The following is a 25,482-nucleotide window of genomic DNA, read 5'->3' as shown; positions in this document are numbered from 1 at the left end:
CTTTCATTTGATGTATTACTTATAATTGTGAGTTGAATGTAGTAAAGGCTACAAAGCTTTGAAACACGTATATTCACTTAGAAACATCGCCGACTACCGGGCCGCGCGCCGCGTCGGGTAGAGTGGTGGGGTGACGTGGCCGCCGAGTGCTCAGGCCAACCCCGATCCCTCAGTGCGTCCTCGCCCTCGTCAAGTCCGGAAATCGCTCTCGGCCCACGTTGTGACTGGAGTTGGCTGAGGGCTGGTTTCCATGCTTTTCTGAGCGTAATGCCACAGTCTTTGTTGATCCGACCGTCAGTCGCTCGTATTTCGACAGCCTCCTTGTCCCAGTACGACGAGGTCTGTCTTAGCGCTTCCATTTCTTCATATTCCATTGAGGGCCTGTAGCTACGCAGTATTCCACAACGGCAGATTTTATTGGTTGCTTGAGGCCGTGTGTCTCCTGTGCACATTCCACTTTCTTCGACGGTCCGCATAGCCTGCCTGATATATGTCATACAGCATTTGCACGGAAAGCGGTAGACACCCGGTTTATGGAGCCCCAAGTCATCTTCCATCGTACCTAATAGTGCACCCGTTTTGGAAAGTGGACGGAAAATGCAGTTGATGTTACATCGATCCAAGATTCTGCCGATTTTGTTCAGTACTTTGTCGGCTCATTCTACGGGTATCACCTGAAGATGAAGGCAAGGTACGCTGTTGAAATATCTTGTTCCGTAAACGATTACATCCAGATAGGCACACTGGAGAAATACAAACATTTTGTAATATTCCTGTCTAACGGTGTCACAGGTGGGGTGAGCATCTTATGAGCGCAAGGCAGCTATGCCTGTATAGTCATGTCCCTCCACAGTAACAACGAAAGCAACGTAACAGTCTTGAAGCTCATTTTTATGCACAATGAGAAGAATACCGCCTTTGTCACATAAGAAGCACCTCACTCCACCAGTCGTTGTTAAGTCGAATACCAAGCAAACAATTCCTGAGGAAATCATTTGGAAATACTCCAACATATTATATATGAAATTAATTGTTCCAAGATTACACTGTTATCTCACACAGAATTGTACTAAATAGAGTTGTAAAACTACCGTACGCTGTCAAATAAGCGTAGACTACGGTAGTTTTCCTAATAGTCTTTGTCAGTTGAGACAGTAACCGCGTTATCTGTACGTTAGATGTCTTGCAAACCTATGTGGTGTTACCTTATTTCGAGTCCTGTGTTTACGTATACCAGCAGTGTCTTACTAGGTTCCCCTAGAAACTGTGTGCGGTGAACCGTTTGGAAACTGAATGAGGATATATAAAGGACCGCGTAAACTACGGAACATTTTTCTTCTGTACCGTTATCCTCCTGTCTGTTACTTAAGAGGAGATTGTGCGTCGTATGCTGCGTGTTAAATTCTCAAATTTTGTGACCCATAATCTTGGAAATTTTTTAAGACACTAACTTCCAATTTCCCATAATAAATTAATGTATTTTGGAGATATAATGAACTAGAACTACTGCAAAAATTGTATTATCAGGTATGTTACGATATTTTTCCCAAATAATTATTTTTTCTGGCTTTATTTTTAAATAAATGAAAATAAAAACTAAATAACACAGGATACTTTTATTATTCTTGTTCCATATGTGTTGAATCTTATTCTTGGCATGCTGTGAAAATTTGATGTTTCTACTTTCATTACTTTCTGATATATCGGGTCATTTACAGAAAAAAAAGTAGTTCAGAGATATTGATGTCCGAAGTAATTTTAATTACAAACTGTTATCCAGACTTACAGTTTTGACCCTTTCATGCACTAAAATTGCCCTGGCCCATATTCTGTGTCTTATTTCTTGTCACAATCACCCATTACTTCCCTTCTTCTTTACTTTTTTGCTTCTTCTGTAATTTGCTGAGCAGCACATTCTGCTTGGTACATGCAAAGCACATCCAGTTCACACAGTCCTCGAGCTGTATTCTGCTCTAATCTTACCCATAACTCACCCAGAACCTTCAGTCTTTTATACTTCCCACCGATAAATGTTATTGCAACATCAGACACCGCTATGAGAACAAAATAAAAACATTTTAGGCACACATCATCATACAACATTATGGAAGGAAACATTCACATTTTGAATCTTCTCGTCTTTGATTACAGATTTGATTGCCTCCATTAATGTCAAAGGAAGAGAATGTTTATGAGTCAATGCATCTAGGTTACCAGAAAAGTTCAGACACTTCAGCATGCCTATACCGTAAACACCAAGCGGTGCGGGGCGTGGTCATTTCATAAATATTATTCTGATTGTTTACACTTCCTTCACTGTTTGCATACGTGTTTTCTAAAACTGTAGGCGCCAATTCAGATCTCACATATCTGTTAACCGCAAATTTGTGTTCCTTTAACATTTAGTCATTTTACATATGTATAAAAAACAATATACAAGTACACTACAATGTGCAAGTATACTATAGAATTCACTGGCTAGCAAGTTATTTTCCAACAAACTACTGCCAGAAACAGAGTACTGATTTGTTTAATTGTACTGCCAAATTCCCAGACATAACAATAGCTTCAAAACAAGTGAGTTCACAACCTCCTAGACTTTTCCCATGATATGACTGACCAACTTTGGCAGTGTACACGACGTAGTGAAATTTGTCATGTTATTTAAAAATCTTAAAATTGTCTGTTTTTAATGTATGATACGCCAAAACGTTCAGGAGTATCTAAAGTACGTTATGGAATAGAAAACAGAAAAAGTCAAATTTCATCGAATGTGACACACAATATCTCCTTATAACAATTGTCAATGTTTAATTCAGGTTTTTAGTCGAAAATTGTTGTTTGTAATGTGAAACAGAGGGATGTTTCAGTAAAAAAAATAGAGGTTTATCATATAGCGCTAGAAAACGCAACTATCTGAAGAAAAGGTAAAATTAAAACAATGACCAAAAACAAAAACATATCAGACATCGCTTCAATACTTCGTCGAACGTGTATAAAACATGTTTCAGTTATTAATAAATAACTTTTTCGCACTTATCGATAACAACAGGAAACTCGTGCATTTGATCATAATAAAGAATGTTCTATTTTTTAATGATTTCTTGAAGCCTTCAGCTGCCATTTTCTTTATTTCCTGTACGATTGTACAATTTCGGCCTTAGCTCATTTTCAAGTATTTTATAGATGATTTTTTGGTAACCGATTATGTCATATACGTCGTTGCTCCTGTGACATCATGCTATGCTCGTAAATTAGTTCGAGGTGTTCACGCTATTTTAGGAGCACTTTACTTTCGAGCAGTTGTTGCAACAAAGAGAACTCGACGGCTCCAAGTTTCTCTCTCATACATTCATTTACATTTCTTTCCCTATCAATGTAACCAATACTACCGGTAATCCTACCATATACTACGTCATTTATCTACTGCACCAAAACTATCGGACTGTAGTTTTGGTAGAGCGCAACTCTACACGTAAAGCTTATACCAAAATGGAGTTACATGCTCTACGTGAAGAATATAAAGCTACTTGTAAGTTTGACTGTACAGTTGTGAATACGCTGATGACCAGCTCAGTTTAAGACACTTACGCAGTAGCGTTTAGCACTCTTTTCACCATAAATACTATGGCGAAGTCTCATATCATGGACTACGAAACACCGAAAGCATTCAGGTGCCATACTGATCCTTGATGATTAACCGCAACCCGCGTATATTTGTTGGAGCTTGATCCGAGGTCATATATACCTCAACTCATTCGATGTTGTACCAAATGACCTCAAAAAGATTAATTCCAGGTGACTTGAGAGGTCCCATAGGCCCCTTTACATCCGTGGTGTGTTCCTCAAACAATTCTGACACATTTCGGTAGTGATATGATGGCGTACTGTCTTGTTGAAAGTGTATGTCGCGGGTTACTGTAGGGGAACAATCATATGTGTATGACGGGACAGTGCTCGGCGGGGAGACACAATGGCAGACCATCAGCGGCCGAGTTTCATGACATGTAAATTCATGACATGTAAACATTCCCAAAACGAGAATACCTGCCTCACCAACCTGAATAATGCACTGTTAGCAAGCGACATATATCGGCCCTCATGATATCATACCGTTTCATCTGTGTGTACCAACGTGTACTGGGCATCTTTCTCAATTCTTCGATTGTCCAATGATTCTGTTCATTCCCTATCTCAATCTTAGCAATCTGTGGCGTGCGGTAAGAAGAAGAAAACGCGTGGTTGCTTCCGTACCCCATGCCAAGGAGAATAAATGCAAAAGCGGGATTAACGCCCCTTCCAGGTCTTGGTTATTAGAGACGCAGCGCAAAATCAGATGAGAGAAGGATGGGAAAACAAACTGGTCATATCCTTTTCCTTAGTATCATCGCAGGACATGACCAATCGAACTGTGGGAAATCTAATTCGTGGTGGCCAGACGGGACTTCAAAGTCCGCTCCTCCGAAGCACGTGCCCAGCGTGTAAACCACTGCCTCACCACGCAGATTCTTGGTTATGTGATTGTTCACAAGTTGTTGTCGAGTACTGAAGTTGCTTGTGATTTGTTGCACTGTGGCTGGTGTATCCGTTGTTGCCATGTCCTCGCACCGAGCGGACTGACACAGTCGTTAAGATACTGGACTAGTAAGATCCCAGGACCGTCTCGTCGAACGTTCCTCGCGGTCGCACATTTAAGAATTAATATATTCCAGATAGGTGACGAGCCTTGTGGTCCGGTAGACCAGTGGTCGTCAAACTTTTCTGCGTTAGAACCAACACCGAGATCGCAGGTCGACACGTCGTGCCTCATAGAAGGGTTTGGGGAGCGGGTGGGGAAGTAGCCACCCAAAGAGAATTTCAGTTTTCACCAAATCGTGCTTATTGATGGCAGCATACCACTTACACATTCTGAAACAACATATTATAAGGTGTCACACCAAATATTTTTAAGCGAAAATGACAATAACATATTGGAACTACATAGTGATGAATTTTCCGTACCTAAGCGAGTATTGTGGCCTGTGCCACGGCAATAGGATCCCAGGTTTGTTCTTCTGATTTCCGGGCACCTTTTCTAGGCGTCTTCACGCCCTAGTATCTGAAAGAATACCAGACGGCTGCAACAGACCGTTTTCAGTTTGGTTTCTGTATTAGACCACATACAACATACCAGAGCCGGTTTTAAATAATATAACTTAATAAATTCAACATTGTCACAAAGAGATAGAATTCCGGATGATAGCTTGGTATATAAAAGGTTTTATAGTCGGTTTTATACTGTATGTTGTATTATGCATGTTTTTTGGAAGTAGGTTAGGTTAGGTTAGGTTAATTCTTATTGATGCTTACAGCTTAGCTACTTTTCCCAATCGGACGCCATGTTGGCATAAGCGGTCCACAAAAAAACTATCAGACTGACATCTGCGGGCCAAAATACGTCGTTTAAATATATATATGAAGATCGTAGAGTATAATGGTCAGGGGCACTATGAGTATAGTGCGGGACAATACGTTGGGAGTGTGGGTCTCACGGGAGACGCGTCAGAGATAAGTCCCTGCAGTCGCATTATCCTCTGTGTCCTCGGTGGCTCAGATGGATAGAGCGTCTGCCATGTAAGCAGGAGATCCCGGGTTCGAGTACTGGTCGGGGCACACATTTTCAACTGTCCCCGTTGACGTATATCAACGCCTGTATGCAGCTAGGGGTATTCATTTCACTGTAACGTCGTTTAAACATTGATACTGTGAAAAGTTATTATTCTCAGTACTAACGAGGAAACAATTAGAAATAGTCTGACCGCTTCTCGGCAGGTAGCAGCGCTGTTCACGGCAAGAAATATGCAATGGCCAAGTTTTCCCGTTCTGATAACTTTACCACACCTTCTCCTGCCGATCTTACTATTAATAGACAACCTACACAAGTTAGTATGTTATGTTAATTAATAAGAGTAATTGCAGTATGGGACACGAGCACAGATGTTTACTAGTGTTTTGAATACCGTCTTTCTTTTACTTTTACTCATTGTATTGTAGGACAACAGCCTTGACTTGATTTCATATTACTTACTACATACTTGAAGATGACTGTTTCTATAATGCGCATTCACAAATCTATGTTACTTCCGTTTGACATTTATACCACAGCAGTTTGATCGGTGCTAGTTGCGCATTCTCTTGAGTTTACAGCACTGGAAGACAAACAATCAGATACCCCCCCCCCCTCTCACTTCTATTAACACCGCACGGTCGCGCTACATACTACACTGCCGCTGACCTAAGCTCAAACTGTACTTAGCTCACGGTCGAATTCACCAATCAATTAAAATTACGTACATCTTAAAAAATTTCTCTCTGTAAGTATTTTTGTTTGCTACTGAGCAATAAAAAACACTCTTAAGAAGCTGTTAACGTTAGCTGACGTTTTTGGATTCTGGTCTTAGCCGGTAGAAGCGAGCATTATTGTAAAACGCGGCTGAGAACTGCGGGCCGCACGCATACTTGATTAAGGCCGCATGCGGCCCGCGGGCTGCAATATGACGATCACAGGGTTATGCTGTTCGAGGATGGGCACTAGTCACACTGGGATACGGTTATCACTGATAGTAATCAACGTGTTAACCTGTAACTTATTTATTTTCACGTAGCGTCACAAACCTTCACAGATATACAAAAACGAAAAAATTCACCATGTTCCGTTACTACAGTGGCCTCTACCACTTAATTTTTTTTCATCCCTGATACATTTGTCGAACGCATAGGTACGCGTAATTCTCACCAATACGTCTTACCGACGCGGAAGCAAGGTAGTATGTCAGTGTTCTGCGCAGTTTAAGCAGTGTTTGCTGCAGCCGCTACAGCGCTGCGCATTGTAATGTAACAAACTTCACAACTTACGTTACGTAGGGCGGTATTTTTAGGTTTTCACGTGATCTCCCGTAACCGCTTAAGGCAAATGCCTTTGAAAAGGATACCGCTAATTGAAATTTCACCATCTTTGCCTAAACCGAGCTTGTGCTCCGTCTCTAACGACCTCGTCGTCGACCGGACGGTAAATCCTGATCTTTCTTTGTTCTTTCGAGAGCGACCTTCAGAAGAACCCCGATATTGCCCCACGGTAATTGATTAAGGCCGCATGCGTTGTTTCGAGAGCGACCTTTGGAAGAACCCCGATACTGCCCCACGGTAATTGATCCCCGAATCCCGGTACTCGCGTTACAATACTTGACACGGTGGCACGCGAGAAACCCAGCCCTGCACGATGGAGTGTCCCATCATAGGAACGAGATCAAAGCGCTGATATTGAGATTCTTGTGTGTCCTGTACTCTGCTTTCCGGTCGACATATTTTTTATCCGTGATGCTCTGTTGCGATAGGGGCATTATCTCATCAATACAGCAGTTGTGGCTAATTTAGTTGCTGACAGGTGCGGCGCGGATGCGGATCCAACAAGGGTAAGGGGGGGGGGGGGGGGTGTAATGGGAATCGTGACCCCCCGAACACATTTCGTTACAAGCGTTTATATTTTTACATATGTCAGTTTTCAAATTTCACTGCTATCTTCCGGAAAGTAAAGTAGCATGAAAAGCAAGTCTCGAAAATGACAAGGAAAATTACTCTCTGTGATCAAAAGCATCCAGTCACCCCTGTGTAATGCGGAACTGAACACTTGATGTCACGAAAGGTGTACCCGCCAGTGTAATAGGTTGTCAGTAGAGAAGCAGTAGCAGCAGAATGGGTCGGCGAGGAAAGCGCAGTCACTTCGAACATGGACTACTCACTGATGTCATCTGAGTAACAGTCCGCCCCGATAGCTGAGTGGTCGTCGTGACGGATTGCCGTCCTCCGGGCCCGGTTTCGATTCCCGGCTAGGTCGGGGATTTTCCACGCTCAGGGACTGGGTGTTGTGCTGTCTTCATCATCATTTCATCCCCATCCGGCGCGCAGGTCGCCCAATGTGGCGTCGAATGTAATAAGACCTGCACCAAGGCGGCCGGACCTGCCCCGCCAGGGGCCTCCAGGCCAAACGCTGATTTCCATTTTCCCTGAGTAACGAATCCATCACCGACATTTCAACGCTTCTAAAGCTGCTCGAGTTGACTGTTAGTGATATGATTCAGAAGTAGAAACTCGAAAGAACAATCACAGCTAAACTAAGGCCCCGTGTACTGACGGACAGGAAATGTCGATTATTGCGGAGAGTAGTTGTAAGAAATCGTATGAAATCAGGGGAAGAAGTCAGAGTTCAAAGGTGGATAAATAAAAACGAAGAAATTCACCAAGTTCTGTTACTATAGTGGCCTCTACCATTTCGTTTCTTTTCATCCCTGATACATTTGTCGAACGCATAGGCACGCATACGTCTCAGCTCCTCATAAGGCACACATTTCTGTAGTCATTGCTGAGCGACGGTTGAGGTGGTGTAAAGAGCAGTGGATGACTGGGAACGACTGATTTGGAGTCACGAACCACGCTATGCCCAGTGGCAGTCCGATGAAAGGGTTTGGGTTTGATAAATGCCTGAAGAACGTTGCCTGCTATCATATATAGCGCCAGCAGTGTTACGTTATGGGAGTGTTTTTCTGGTCAGGGCGTGGTCCCCTTATTGCGCTTAAGAAAATGCCAAATGCGAGGGGATATGAACAGCACTGTGGGTATTGCGCACAGTAGAAGAACAGTGCGGAGACCATGACTGATTGTATCAGCATGTCAGTGCTCTTCGTGCTAGAGCAGCAATCTTATGTCGACAGTAACATTCCTGAAATGAGATGGCCTACCAGTGTGCCGAACTGAACCAGACGGAACAGCTTTGTGATGCGTTAGGACAGCAAACGTGCTCCGCGAGCACACGGTGAACGCATGCTTGCGAGCAGCGAGTACTGTACCTCCTACATCTCCACAGGGAGCCGGGTGGGGAGTCGTGTGAACACTTGTGTAAACGAGGAAATTGGTCCCCGTGGAAATGCTTGGAGAAATCTAGAATGTCTTTACATTCTCTATCGTATTACAGAACAATTACTTCAAGCTGCGAATCAGCACGAAATGTGTATTGGAAGCTTTTTTAGTTTCTCATTCATGCTCTCTGATTTTTTTCCCAACATCACTGACACTCCATCTGTAGACAAAAACTAATAAATTCTCTCACAAGCCTAAGTTTTGTACACTGTCACAAACTCCACTAAGAATGCTAGATGTCACGCCCAGCTGTGTGCCTCTGATATTTACACTCTCTTAGGGCGCGAAAGAAAATACAACAAACTATGGAAATATTTTGCAAGATGGCTATCAACGTCGTAGACCACAACTTGTTTGCCGGCCGAAGTGGCCGTGCGGTTAAAGGCGCTGCAGTCTGGAACCGCGAGACCGCTCCGGTCGCAGGTTCGAATCCTGCCTCGGGCATGGTTGTTTGTGATGTCCTTAGGTTAGTTAGGTTTAACTAGTTCTAAGTTCTAGGGGACTAATGACCTCAGCAGTTGAGTCCCATAGTGCTCAGAGCCATTTGAACCATTTGAACCACAACTTGTTTTGGACACATGACTGTCGTGTTTTCTGTCTGAAGTGGACATAAATCTTCAGCTTGAACCACAAGGTATTCTTTTACAAAATCAGAATCTGTGAAGGGATGCAGGTATTTTGCTAAAAGTAGTGCAGTTTTGTTGCTCATCCGAATGACAGACTCACTTGATTTTTTTTCTCTTCAGAGAGCTTCCTTTTAAGTTTTAAAACCTCTTGTACACCCTCATGTTATTCACATTTTTCGTTTCTTTATTATTTTACACGGTAAGACATGTAGTGCCTTTTTAAATTGAACTTCCTGAAAGTATTCTGCGTCTTACAATGCACTAAACACTTTGAGAACTCGTGTTTTTGTGTGAAATGATAAAATTCCTCGCACTGCTGATTAAAGTGCGAAGACCTTGCCGGTGTTACACAACGCCGGCCCGCCATTGCTGCTATTGGATGGCACCCTCATCCTGTATTTCACAGCTGGCGCTTCTGCTGGTTGTAGCGACCACACGGTGCGCGTCCATTTACTCCACTCCTCACCACGCCGCAATCGCTCTGCTCGCGAACAAGAGCGTGAGCACGCGCGAGTGCTCACGCTCAAAATCACCGAGATGTTAAGCCCTGTGTTAGAACGTCGATTTCACTCCAGACCCTGGCATCCAACCATTTATGGTTTCGGCTCTTGACGAGGAATAGGTAGTTATTCCTCCATAGACATTCAGACATCTCATTGGAAGACCCCCAGCACAGTTGAAGCCGTCATGAAGGCGAAGGGTGGACCCACAGCATATTAATGTCCGCTAATAGCTATTTGGGGAGCAAAATAACTCATGATGGTCGAAGCAGAGAGGATATAAAATGTAGACTGGCAATGGCAAAGGAAAGCGTTTCTGAAGAAGAGAAATTTGTTAACATCGAGTATAGATTTAAGTGTCAGGAAGTCGTTTCTGAAAGTATTTGTATGGAGTGTAGCCATATATGGATGTGAAACGTGGACGATAAATATTTGGACAATAAGAGAATAGAAGCTTTCGAAATGTGGTGCTACAGAAGAATGCCGAATATTAGATGGGTAGATCACATAACTAATGAGGAAGTATTGAATGGAATTGGGGAGAAGAGAAATTTGTGGCACAACTTGACTAGAAGAAGGGATCGCTTGGTAGGACATATTCTGAGGCATCAAGGGATCGCCAATTTAGTATTGGAGGGTAGCGTGGAGGGTAAAAATCGTAGAGGGAGACCAAGAGATGAATACACTAAACAGATTCAGAAGGATGTAGGTTGCAGTAGGTACTGGGAGATGAAGAAGCTTGCACAGGATAGAGTAGCATGGAGAGCTGTACCAAACCAGTCTCTCTTGACTGAAGACCACAACAACAACAACAATAGCTGTACGGATACTTTCGATCAGCTACTACAGAAGTTACATTTAACAATGTATACGTTTTTAGTTGCTTATATGAGATAGCTTGCCAGCGTGAATTGGCTTAGGACTTGAACTAACATTCTAGCCAAGTTGATAACAAAAAATGTGACAGGGTTCGTAAGTCCACAAGTAGAAACGACAAACCACAGGAATTCGAGTAAGAAAAAACAGAAACAGGAAGACCCTACAGTAGAAAAAAAAAAAAAAAACAGAAAGACCGACTTTCTAAGAGAACCACCATTCCCCTCACTTACACGCCGGCACGACCCTAGTCTTCAGACCTGTATTTACACCCGTAGTTTTAAGTCAAGCAGTGGTAATGGTGAGTGCAAACTCCGACTTTATATAGTGAAACTTATGGCGTTATCAAAGTTGATGAGTTTGTTTCTATTATTGTTCTTAAATTAACCGTAGGACAAATGCTCTTCTCAGATTTTCGGACAAATGCAATTTCTTGGCTGTTATGCAAGAGCTGTGTACTGAATACAGATTCAGACAAATTATTATTATTCTAAAAAACATTTTGTATATCTACATCTACATCCATACTCCGCAAGCCACCTGACAGTGTGTGGCGGAGGGCACATTGAGTACCTCTATCGGTTGTATTGTTAGTAAGAAAAGTAAAGCTGTCATCAATCCGAAAGTTGGTTGAAGACAACAGTGATTACTAGACATGGTCTCCAACGAACAGAACGACAGAATTTCGAAATTTGCAACGAATCGTACTGTTTGTACTTACTGTCAATATGTGCAGTGTATTACTTTTCGGTGCTGCTGTGCTCATAACGGCATTACTAAGTGAAAAGCTTATTCTTTATTTGTTTCTTTGTCGCTTGTTGTGCCTCAGTCAAACTGCAGACGGTCAATAGCTTTTCTATCGTCTGCTGGTGTTATTTGAACGTGTACCTTGTAATGTTGTTGCACTAATTTATTCTGCAAGCGGTGCTGCTATTCAAGACCATAAAAGTGGGTTAAAAGCTGTGAGCTATCTGAGGAAGTTAACCTTGCATTACTGCGCAACTGTTTCACCAGGTATCCAGTCTAGCTTACCAAATTTCCAACCAGACTAACATTAATTATAATCTTTTAATAGTCATACGACAACCGGTGATATATATATATATATATATATATATATATATATATATATATATATATATATATAAAGAGAATTTAAATAAAAAGAAATAAATCAGTTTATATTTGGAAATTTATTTTAACATTGATCATTGAAATTTCAGCATATTAAACTTGATTCATAACTAAACTGGTGCCTTATTTAGGATTGTGAAAATGTGAGATTGTAATCTTACGGAACACATCAAATATGGAGCCAAGATTGGGAGACCGCATACAACACTGCATTCATAAAATAACACACGAAGAACGTTGAAACATATGCAAGAGGAAATTAACCACAACCAACCGATTCAATTTTCACCCAAAGAAGTTACTTTCGTAGCGCAATCCTGTCCGTCATGTAATTACCACACACTGGTATACTAAATTCATACTAACTCTCTGTGAAATCTTCCCGAAAAGAATAGCTGAGGGCTACTTTGATGATTACACTTCATGCTTCACGTGGTCAACTTGGTTTACACAAAGAGTGTAACTCCACAATAATTTTGATAATTAAAATATATTAGATCGAAAAGAAATTTACAAAAGCAAAACCTCGAACTGGTTACTATCGTCTTACTATTAACCTGATGGGTCAAACAATTGTATAAGCACGTGGTACTGGTCTCACAAAGTACACCCCACGTGGGCTGAACATAAAGAAAAGTTGCTATATTGATAAATATTGTCAAGACATGCGGACATTCGCATTTAAGATTGATGATCTTAGTTAGAGTTACTGATCAACACGTGGTTCCACTTTACTCACAAAGTAGTGACAAAGCAACTACTGGAAGGTATTCTGAACTGTACACTCGAATCACAATACGTTGCAATTTAAGATAACATTAGATATTAAAATAAAGGTGATTAAATTTTCAGTTAGGCTGAACTTAAGAAATCCATTGTCCTACAGACTTAGCAGACACGCGCTTAGCCGGAGATCTTACCACTTCAGACGCTCGCCGCGGACGGACTGCCGTGGTCCCTTCCTGAGGGGTGCCTCACAAATACAAACGGAAGTGACCAGAGAGGCAGCTTCCTATACCAACATGACAAGGGACAGACAGGACCATACTAAGGATAGAAACCTCTTTGCTTTTAGAAAGCGTAGCTACCTGTTCCGACGTTGGTCCTACTGTTCTCTAGCAGACAGGCTTGTCTGCTACCATCCAGCATGCAACTAGAAATACATTTGATCATTCATCCTCTCACACAGAAGGGAAGGGGGATGACAGTTTCTTATCATGTACAGTATATAAAAGAAAGTGGATGTAGGTTCCGTATGAGACTGTGTGACATGAATTACATATAAACTGTGTTTTAAAGTGTAGTAGTGTGACAAATCGTTCTTGTTTATGTGTAAAAGTAACACGTTTCACTGCTCAGTCTCCTCCCAGATAGTCAGAAACACCACAGTAAATTTAGAACAGGAATTTATGCCGTAAATGACAACAGATTTAAGAAATTAACATGAAAGGAATCCAACAGAGACCTTTCAACCTGCCTTTAGTTTTATCGGACAAAGCGAGAACGGTACATTCGAGTTCAGCGGAAATCGGAACACGAAGTAAGAACTGGTTGCACAGGAAAAGAAATCAAAAATAATATTTCCCTCACTGACAAACATAGCAAAACAACACGACTATTTTACAACTTAATAATTCACCTACAAAGCCTTATTGACAATCTGGCACATAAAAATATGCACTCTAGCGTAAATTGACCTGCTTTTCTTCACGACGGAATTGTTATAAGCTGAAAATTATTACTTTTTCTTTCGATAGAACATTTGTGGAATTACTATAATAATTACGACAATGGAAAAATATTTTCCTTCTAACAATCTAACGCGACTACAAATTCAGCGCCAGCGTCCGCTCTCAACCGTGTGTCAAAGGCAGTCTTCGGACCTGACTGCAAGTAAGGGAATGCAAACTGCGCTCGCATCGTGGCCGCACGGCGATACAAATGTCTACGGTGCGCCCAGCCCTGCTCTAAATCGAACACGCGCGTCCGATAAACGTTCGGTAGCCTGGCACTCCGCCCAGCCTGAGGGTGATTTTTGCATGATCAGATAACTGTAGGACTGGTTCCCCGTACCCACCTCAGAAGCTCAGCACTACAATTAATTACAGTGAGAAACACACGCAGAAAGTAGTTAACACGTTTCACACACGGGCGGTGCACACTTCGATCTTTTCGTTAAATTAAGACTATGTCGTGGCGTCTCGAAGAGGATCACGAACAAGTGCGTGATGCAAGATGAGCAGAATTCATAACCCCCGGGACTCTGCAACAGTGGAAAAAAAGTGCAGAGTGCTGTTGGGTTGGTGTCTTCATAACCTTCTTTTTTTTATAATCTTCTGTCTGCAATGGTATCAGTGCCCGTGACAATCTTAAACAACAGACAGGTCCAGCGAGTAAGTGGTACGTATCACTGTGACCTGTTGCATCCGAGAACCTTTGATAGTGTCCTCCGAGGGTAGAAAAAAGTCTTCCGGTCTGCTTTCGGGGGATAGGGAAGACGAAAAATGTGTGTTTTGTACAGGATTCTACAAATTTTATGAAAGCTACACATCATACTCACGTCTCGAGAAAGATCCTTATTGTCTGCTGTTATCATTAATATGGGTTCAACATTTATATAGAAGATAAATCTTTGAACAAACTTTTCCCCTAATGATATATAAACTGAGCTTAGCTTTTAAAATTCACAAACTAAAAAGGATGAGAAAACATGATCCTGAGACTATTCTTCTATTGAATATCATTTTCACCTGAACTGCATGCCTCACGGTTCTCAACGTGATACAGGACGCCAACAGTGCATGAAACGACCCTCCAAACGTAAGACGATGGTTTGGTACGTGTGAGGGCTCTACAGAAGTTCCTACGCTAGTGGAATTTTTTGGATTCATAAGTAACATAAGAAACAAATATCAAGACCAGACAGTAATCTCCTCGTCTGCTGTGGTATACTTCATCTGTTTTTGACGCTTGGTGCACCGTATACAGGGTCACAGAGAAGGTCTATCAGCAAACTGATAGAGAAGGCTTACAACACTTATGCGTCTTCAGCGCAACATCACAAATCGAGAAATCTTCATAGAGGATAACTTAAAGTAAGAGCATCACGCCTGATATTTAGGAATTTATTACTACAATTATAATTACTGCCAACACATAGTAATGATTAGCGCTCTGATTTGATTGCGTTCCCCGTTTTATTGTATTCTCTTTCTTCTGCTGTATTATGGTTCAAATGGCTCTGAGCACTATGGGGCAACTCCTAAGGTCATCAGACCCCTAGAACTTAGAACTACTTAAACCTAACTAACCTAAGGTCGTCACACACATCCATGCCCGAGGCAGGATTCGAACCTGCGACCGTAGCAGTCGCGCGGCCTCAGACTGTAGCGCCTAGAACCGCTCGGCACCCAGGCCGGCTCTGTATTATGGCCTAGGGAAATACGGCTACGCCAGCTTGTTTGCACTTTCCTTTTCTGATTGCTCCCACTTGTCCTTCCCTGCCATTAGTTCTGGTAGGCTAACGTTGGCCAGCGGTTCTACGCCATCTTTGTCGTACACTGTTCAGTTGGAATTTATGATAAATATATTACCAGGACATCAGTGAACCTGGATCATTTGGGAGTTACGGGACGCGGTACGAAAGATCTGTAATAGGTGTTGAAGGAATATAGGGAAGTTTGCATGTAATGGGTAAAGTTGGAGGTTGAAGCGGCTTTGTCAATTGTCCAATTGTGATGGCCCGGTGGCAACGAACTGGAACACGTGAAATTCCCTCAGGTGACTGATTCGGCATTTTTTATGTTAATAGTAATAAGAGCAGCCATAATCAACAGTTCTACTAATTATTCCTGAACTATGCACATCAGTTTAATCAGAGATAAAATAAGAACCAAAACCGTAACCTGTCACTTAACGTTGGTTTTAAATCACGGAAGACACGAAACGAATGAAAACTCTACAAAGCACGATATTCTTAACAACACTATACAGGGTGTTACAAAAAGGTACGGCCAAACTTTCAGGAAACGTTCCTCACACACAAATAAAGAAAAGATGTTATGTGGACATGTGTCCGGAAACGCTTAATTTCCATGTTAGAGCTCATTTTAGTTTCGTCAGTATGTTCTTCCACCTACGCTCAATGGAGCACGTTATCATGATTTCATACGGTATACTCTACCTGTGCTGCTAGAACATGTGCCTTTACAAGTACGACACAACATGTGCTTCATGCACGATGGAGCTCCTGCACATTTCAGTCAAAGTGTTCGTACGCTTCTCAACAACAGATTCGGTGACCGATAGATTGGTAGAGGCGGACCAAGTCCATGGCCTCCACGCTCTCCTGACCTCATCCCTCTTGACTTTTATTTATGGGGGCATTTGAAAGCTCTTATCTGCGCAACCCCGGTACCAAATGTAGAGACTCTTCGTGCTCGTATTGTGGACGGCTGTGATACAATACGCCATTCTCCAGGGCTGCATCAGCGCATCAGGGATTCCATACGACAGAGGGTGGATGCATGTAGCCTCGCTAACGGAGGACATTTTGAACATTTTCTGTAACAAAGTGTTTGAAGTCACGCTGGTACGTTCTGTTGCTGTGTGTTTCCATTCCATGATTAATGTGGTTTGAAGAGAAGTAATAAAATGAGCTCTAACATGGAAAGTAAGCGTTTCCGGACACATGTCCACATAACATATTTTCTTTCTTTGTGTGTGAGGAATGTTTCCTGAAAGTTTGGCCGTACCTTTTTGTAACACCCTGTATAATAAGACAGAATCCGGAAATTATGGTGCACACGACACTGTATTCAAAACAACTCGTAACGCTACGCCACAGCTGTTTACTTCCGAGCGCATCAGTGCGTCGACCTGCAACTGCTGCCAACTGTCAACTGAGACGCCAACTGACAGCCACATTCGCAGATTTCTGGACCTGCTCTATGGGATGGAGAGTTTTAAGATTCCCATTGGTAGGTTAGGGGTGCACTACACAAAGGAAGCAGCTACTTAGCTAACAGAGTACTTGTGGAATGCATATGGGATTTTTTAGGCTAAGCGGTGGTGTGAGGTCCTCTGATGAACACTCACCAGCTGATACGCAAAGAAAGAAATCAGATCTCATAAAAGTGACACTCTGACTGTCAAAATTTTAACAGCAACTTGTCGAAGTATTCGTGACAAAGTTCCTGAATTTACCGCCGCCAAGGAAAGTTGTCGCGCTCAAATTATTCTCGGAACCAAGAGCTGACTGAAACCTGAATCAGGAAACTCCGAAATATTTAGCGAGGCATGGAACGTATGTTGAAAAGGCAGATTAGATACCATAGGAGGAGGAATTTTCATAGCTGTCGACAAGAATATTGCATCTATTGAGGTCCAAGTTGTCTGATTGTGAAGTTATCTGAACACAAGTAGCAGGCCTAGATGAACTCAGTATATTTATCGGATGGTTTTACTGGCCACCTGATTCCGTCATAACAGTTGTAGAATCATTCAAAGTAAGTCAGTAGCGCGGAAATAACCAGGTCATGCAGCATTAGCGGGAGGCGACTTTCATCTACCGAGTATAGACTGGGACGTCTATGGATTCACTGCAGGTTGTACGGGTACATAGTCTTGTGAAGTACATTTGAAAATGTTTTCTGCGAACTGTCTTGAACAAGTTGTTAGACAACCCACAAAAATGAAAACCTTTTTGACTTTGTAGCTACAGACAGGCCTCACCTTATCGACTATGTCAGTATAGAGACAGGGATTAGAGATCATGATGTCACCATAGCGACGATGGTTATTAAAGTTAATAAATCCGTCAAGATGGCTAGGAGAGTATTTATGCTAGGAAAAAAACAGATAACCATTTGTTAGCACCCAACTTAGACAGTGAATGGACATCATTTAGTTCCAATATGACGGACGACGATCAGTTATGATCTAAGCTTAAACTAACTGTAAATCGTGCTCTGGAGACGTGTGTGCCAAGTAAGTGGATTAAGGATACAAAAGGCCCTCCTCAGTTTAATAATCAAATTCGGAAAATGCCGAGGAAACAGAGATTAATCCACTATTGGTTCAAAAAGAAATGTCAACAGTCAAAGGTTTAGTGCAAATTCGTGCGTCCGTAAGAAGATCGATGCGCGAAATATACAACTTCCACCGTCCTACCGTAGCGAAAGATCTAGCCGAGAAAATTCTGGTTGTACGTAAAATCACTAAGTGGACCGAAAGATTTTATCCAGTACAGGTCTCGAGTAGCGATAGAAGATAGCAAAAGGAAAGCTGAAGTTTTATGTGTGTGTGTGAAATCTTATGGGACCTAACTGCTAAGGTCATCAGTCCCTAAGCTTACACACTACTTAACCTTAATTATCCTAAGGACAAACACACACACCCATGCCCGAGGGAGGACTCGAACCTCCGTCGGGATCAGCCGCACAGTCCATTACTGATGCGCCCCAGACCGCTCGGCTAAACCCGCGCGGCCTGAAGTTCTAAATTTCATGTTTAAGAAATCATTCACCCAGGAGGATCGTGCAAACATACTATCACTTGACTGTCGCACAGACTCCCACATGGAAGACATAGAAGTAGGTATCCCTAGCGTAGAGAAGCAACTGAAATAATTGAAAACAAATAAGGCCCCGGGTCCAGGTGGAATCCCAATACGTTTTATGTATGCATGTCTGAAAGACATCGCGTTAGACTACACAGACGCTGAACGATACAGACCTTGCCAACCTGTATTTCATGCCACAGAAAGGCAGACCGACAAGAATAACAATGTCTGTCCGTGTGCGGGAATCACAAGAATATGTGCGAGAATGGAACGTGGACACATTGACACATGGAGGTTTTGGTTGGCCCGGGACGCATGTACGGATAGTTTCAGTGTTAAATGCGACCGCTCGCGATAAGCGGGAAATCTAGTTTCGAGTCACGATCCAGCAAAAAATTTTTATATCTCATTAATCATTTGTACAGCTAGTGTATAATAGTGTTCGAAGTTTGCAAATACATTTCGTTAAGAAACCCGTACGTTGGCCTCGACGGCGAGTGTTCATTGGAGATAAGAGTATCGTCAGGAGGGCCCAAGGGAAGTGTGCTAGGACCATTCTTATACTCTATGTACATAAATGATCTGACAGGCAGGGTGAGCAGCAATTTACGGCTATTTGCTGATGCCGCTGTGGTGTACGGGAAGGTGACGTCGTTGAGTGGTTGTAGGATACAAAATGACTTAGAATTTCTAGTTGGTTTTACGAATGACAGCTCGCTCTAAACGTAGAAAAAAGGTTAGTTAACGCGGATGAGTAGGAAAAACAATCCCGAAATGTCCGAATAGAGCATTAGTTGGGTGCTGTTGGACACACTCACATCGGCTAAATATCTAGGCGTAACGTTGCAAAGCGATAAGAAATGGAATGATCACCTCAGTTATTAGTAAAGAAGACGAATGCTCGACTTCGTTTTATTGGAAGAATTTTGGGAGAGTTTAGCTCATGTATAAAGGAGACAGCGTATAGAACGCTTGTGCGACCTATTCTTGAGTACTGCTCGAGTATTTGGGATTCCCATCAGGTCGGATTAAAGGACGACATCGAAGCAATACAGAGGCGGGCTCCTAGACTTGTTACCGGTAGGTTCGAAGAACGTGCAAATATTATGGAGATGCTTCAGCAACTGAAATGGAAATCCATGGAAGGAAGGCAACGTTCTTTCCGAGGAATGCTATTGAGAAAATTTAGAGAACCAGCATTTGGAGCTGACTGTAGAACGATTCCACTGCCACCAACGTGCATTTCGCACAAAGACCACGAAGATAAGATTAGTGATATTAAGGCACGTACGGAGGCTTTTAGACAGTGGATTTTCCTCGCTCTATTTCTGAGTGGAACAGGAAAGGAAATGACTAGCAGTGGTACAGGAGATCCTCGTACATGCACTGTACGGTGGCTATGTATGTAAATGTAGATGTAAACGTAGCTGTAGGTGCAGAACTGCCAACTGAAAAAATCATTCATCAGGCCATTTCGCCTTGACAATTCATTGTGAGCAGTTATATGGAACTAAAAGCTGAGTTACCAGCGTTGCCCACGTAAGTGTTTATTCCTATCTTTTATTAGTGCATCTCCTCCTTTCCCTCTCTCTGTCCATCCTCTCTTCCACCCCCACCCCCTCTGTACAGCTCCTCCAACCTCTCTGTGTGTCCGTCTTCTTCATCCCACCTCCTCACTCTAGCAGTCTCCTCGTAATCCCCCCCTGCCCTTCTGGGCATCTCCTTTCTTTCCACGTTATCACCCTCACCTCAACAGGAGGCTGGTGGTTCTTACCCCTATAGTATTTCTTACTAGATCGTAACTAATATATATACCAAATTTGGTTGAAACCGTTTCAGAGGTTTAGGAGGAGATTTTTACCTATGGATTTGTCCGCATACTCACATGTCAAATATATTTCACGTACATTGAACATATTCACACGTATTCGTACACATAGTTCACATGTATCTCTAGCAAATTTCACCCAGCAGTTTCGTTTTCACGTAGCTCAGTGTGTATGACATCGTATATCCTGAACTATGCGTTGTACAATGATATAATGTTGCAGGCACATCCAGTGCTACATGTGGCTACTGTCTGCGAAATGTGTTACGAATACAGTTACTAGTAAAGAAGTAATAAATTAAGACGTCATGTATGACGCGGTAGTTTTTCACGCATATCAATAATTACGACGTCATATCTCCTGAACTATCTGTCGGGCAATGATATATTTTTCTAGGTACATTCAGCGGCATTTGTGGATACTGTCTGCGAAATTTGTTGCGAATAAAGTGATTAGGTTCAAAATGGTTCAAATGGCTCTGAGCACTATGGGACTTAACGTCTGAGGTCATCACTCCCCTAAGAACTACTTATACCTAAATAACATAAGGACGTCACACACATTCATGCCCGAGGCAGGATTCGAACCTGCGACCGTACCGGTCGCGCGGTTCCAGACTGTAGCGCCTAGTACCGCTCGGGTATCACGGCCGGCAAAGTGATTCGGAAAGAATTAATAAATTTAAACGTCACGCATGATGGGCCAGTTTTTCACGCAGTTAGTGGTATATGAATACTGTCTGCAAAACGTGTCGCGAATAGAGTTAATAATTAAGTAGTAAAAAATTAAAATGTCGTGTTTGGTGCATCAGTTTTGTTTCATGAACAGCGAAAACATAGTGAGCGATAAACTTTTTTCCTTTCATCATTTTGTGTGGGTTGTCAGTAAGAAAAGTTTCGGAGGGGTTGAAATTATGTGTACAGTTTGTTGCTAGACACTAAGTACTCTCATTCTCAAACACTACATGATTAAAGTAAGGGTATTCGCGCGTCGTGGACTACGCTGCTTTTTCACCCCCATCGCCGCCCCTGTGATAGGTAGGTGGTTCTTAGGCAAACAGCGATGATTTTCAGACAGTAAGTGATACGTGTACCAAGTTTGGTTGCAATTGGTCCTGTGATTTATTAAAAGGTGTGGAAGATACATACAAACATATGTACATCTAGTTTCTTAATATGTGTGGATCGTGAATAGATAATGCTTTTCATCCTTTTGAGAACTGTGTGAATATTTAATTTTCTGTATGAACTAGAATCTACAAAAATTTCACAAAATTTTGAACAATTCGGCAAAGTGTTACAGACTGAGAGTGAAAAGTTGACCAATAATAAACATTTTAACGTGGATAACGGAGTCTGGATGGTTAATATTTATTTTAATGGAATATAGGGTCATCATGGTACGAGGTTCCAGAGCGCAATATGATTTATGATGGCCAGTCATGGGGATGTGTAAACTACGGTCCGATGGACCATCTTCAGGTATCGTTTTCAATAACTAGAGCAAAAATTAAAAGTTCTTGCACTGAAAACAGTTTAGGTAGCAATGGTATAAACGGTATGCGAATATACTAGTAGTTACACAATGTCAGCTGACTGGGGCAGTAGTCTCTGTGTCGTCAGCATCAATGCAGTTAAATCATATAAATCGGCAAAATGACACAAGGATAGGATGAAAAAATTGCACACGGACAAAACATCCATCTTAACTGAGGATTAAGAAAGTACCACACGAGAGCAAAAGCAGAAAGCATCAAAAAAATGACTCCACAGCGCGACACACATATTAGACATCACAAAGAACAAATGCCAGCGGCTAAGATGTTAAAAAGAAATTTAATAGCGACTGAGAACACATCAAGTCAGCACAACAACAACAACAACAAAAATGGTACAAATGGCTCTGAGCACTATGGGACTCAACTTCTGTGGTAATCAGTCCCCTAGAACTTAGAAAAACAGTGAAAAAAACATAATGAGAAGCTAAACTATCTGAGAACGGGGGAAATTTTTAAACAAGTGGAAAAGGCTGGGAAAAGTGGCAATGAAGAAGACACAGAGCAATGGATTATAGATGATGAAACAGTAATGACAGAAATTTGCGACTAGACCCAACAAATGGAAGCCTTTGACACCCATATAGACAAAGTGTGAATGCAGTGTGTGTAAGATGGTGGATTTCAGCTAACAATACCATATGCAAGACTAGAACATCGCTTTGGTGAAGATAAATATAGTCCGTCGTGAAAATACAAGCTTTCAGAAACTAACACATATATGGCGGTGCCAGATGTACTTTTATTGCAAGAGGTACCAACAAAGTAGAGCTTATGTATCCCACGTGATTCTTATACCAATGTTGCATAGCAATGCTACTGAAAAAAGACATTGTCTGTGAAACGAAGGCGATGCCAAAAAGCGGAAGAAGCATGGTAATCCTGTTATAGGACAAATAGTGGTAAACAACTACAGTACTTGCTTACGCACACGAATAACAGGTTACGCAGAAACCAATTTTTTTGGTAGAATATATTAAATCTATAGCAAACATGCACCGACGTAGAAAATTGGATGGAGATCTGCGTTCTTAGAAAATAACACCACTCTCAGAATTTCAATTTTAACGAAGAGCTCAAAACCTTGATTGAAGTACTAGACATGGATTAAAAGGCACCCAGAACCAGAGGTAAAGTGAACACGTTTATGAATTCCTTAATGGCGAGCAGTCTAGATAGATTTTATGTCACCAGAGCCTTTTTACCAAACATTATCGATACCAAAATACGGCCATTGTGCTTTTCGGACAACTGTGCTTGATTTATTTGAGTCAAACTCGCGACTCAGAAAATGCGTCGTGGCAAGCAAACGTATCACTTTTTGCAAAAGCCTGATCTTGCTTGCTCAGCCAGGTAACACAGGGTGTCCCAGGATGTACGTTACAATTACAGTGTTATATCACACGACTTGTAACTAACTTACAGAAAAAGGTACAGTTTGTGTGACCCAACAACTTAAAAAGTTCAATTCTGGTACTTTAATCAAGTTCTACACTGTACAGTACCACCGATAAAAAGCCTGAAAAGCAACCCTTTGCAGCGCGAACGCTGCGAAACGTGCAGGAATAGAGTCGATGAGGTTCTGGAAGATACCGACAGAGATGTGGAGCCATGCTGAGTACAGTGACGTGGCCAGCTGTGCTACGTTTCTCGGTTGAGGATACATGGCGCGAACAGCCTGATGGATGTGGTCTCATAGATTCTTGACTGGGTTTAAATCCAGGAAGTTTAGTGGCCAGGGAAGTATGATAATCTCATCCTGGTGCTCTTCGAACAAGGCACGTAGACTGCGAGCTGTGTGACACTTTGTATTGTCCTACTGGTAGATGCCATCGTGCCGAAGTAAAACGAACTCCATGTAGGGGTCGACATGGCCCCCAAGGATAAATGTACACTTGTGTTGATCCATTGTGCCTTCCAGAATGAACAGATCACCGAGAGAACGCCACGAAAACATTCCCCAGAACACAGCGCTCCCTCCTGGTTGCAGAGTGTTTGCTTTCAGACGTTTCACGCCATACACGCCAACGGCCCTCTGTCCGATGGAGCCGAAAACGTGATTCATCTTAAAAGTCACTCAGTGAACGTTTAGTTGCGGTATTGGCGTGCTAATTCCAGCCTTCGTCGCCGATGAAGTGCAGTCAGCATGGGTGCATGAACTAGGTGTCTGCTGCGGAGATCCATACACAGCAAGGTTCGTTGAAAGGTTGTTGAAGAGACGCTGTTGGTAGTCCCCTGGCTCAGTTGCTTAGCAGTTATACGTCTTTTCGCTCGTACACATCTCCGCAGCCGTCATTCGCCCCTGTCATCTATGGCCCAAGGTGCACCACAGTTGCGTCGGCACTGGTTTCGGATATTGCCATTTTGCCGTACACACTATACTTTAACCACTGTGGCACGCGAACAATTTACAAACTTACCCGTTTTCTAAATGCTTCCATCCTTGGTCCGAAAGCCAACGATCATCCCTTTTGGACGTCAGTTCGTTTCCGCATTATAATAACTGCAGTGCTTTCCGTGTTCCCCCAACTCACTTTATACATCCTCCACCGCTCGTGTTGCCGCCTGCTGTCTGTGAGTGGTTAGAGCACAGTGGCGTCGAACGTAGGCCGTAGTCATATTAATGTGACTGGACTGTGTAGCATTTGTTTAAAAATGGACCACAGAATACCCAGACTATAATCATCCAGTGTTTTTTAATGAGAACATTTAACAACTTCCAAGAAGCTTTTGAGCATAGTTTCAAACATTTTTTCACTTTTTCTCGCATGCATGATTGATTCATTTGTAAAGCTGTCAGAAGTTTGAAGCAGTTTTACATATGCGAGTTTGATTCTTTAAAGAATCGGGGGTGGAAAATTTACCGATTACATTACTAAAAGTAGATTCCAAATACTTTAGCGACTCGTGAATGAAATAATGAAAGTCTTTCTCAAGAGAGTAACAGGACCGTGCCAGACCAGCTACGCAACGGGGAAGAAGATGAATAATCTAGCACAATATAAACACATCACTCACTTAACGTAGTCTCCAAGCGTACAAAATTGGCTTTTATGTTCACATAGTTCGACAAGGCCTGTTACAGATTAAATCATAATTTTCTAATAAAAGCGATGCCTGAAATGGGCTTTCACGAAAAAGTCATAAAAACAATTGCCATCGCAAGTAGCGCAGTCCACTTACGAAGGAAGTTAATTGGCAATTGGCTGGTTAGATGGCAAAAAGAAACATACCATCAGGCTCGGAAGTCCACTGTCTGCCGTTATTTATGTAATTACTTTAAACGGTGACATGCCACTATAGGCGCTACAAGTTTCCAACGACAAGACGGTATCCCAAGACAACGCACGTCGTATTAGCTTTATCATCATCGGCGACACGGAATTAGATAGAGCTAAACGAATGTCATCTTGTTCCGCGAGACACTAAGAGCACGGCTTATTTAATA

This window comes from Schistocerca nitens, chromosome 3 (genome assembly GCF_023898315.1).
Source record: "Schistocerca nitens isolate TAMUIC-IGC-003100 chromosome 3, iqSchNite1.1, whole genome shotgun sequence".
Lineage (NCBI taxonomy): Eukaryota > Metazoa > Arthropoda > Insecta > Orthoptera > Acrididae > Schistocerca > Schistocerca nitens.
Note: the sequence above shows the minus strand (reverse complement) of the source record.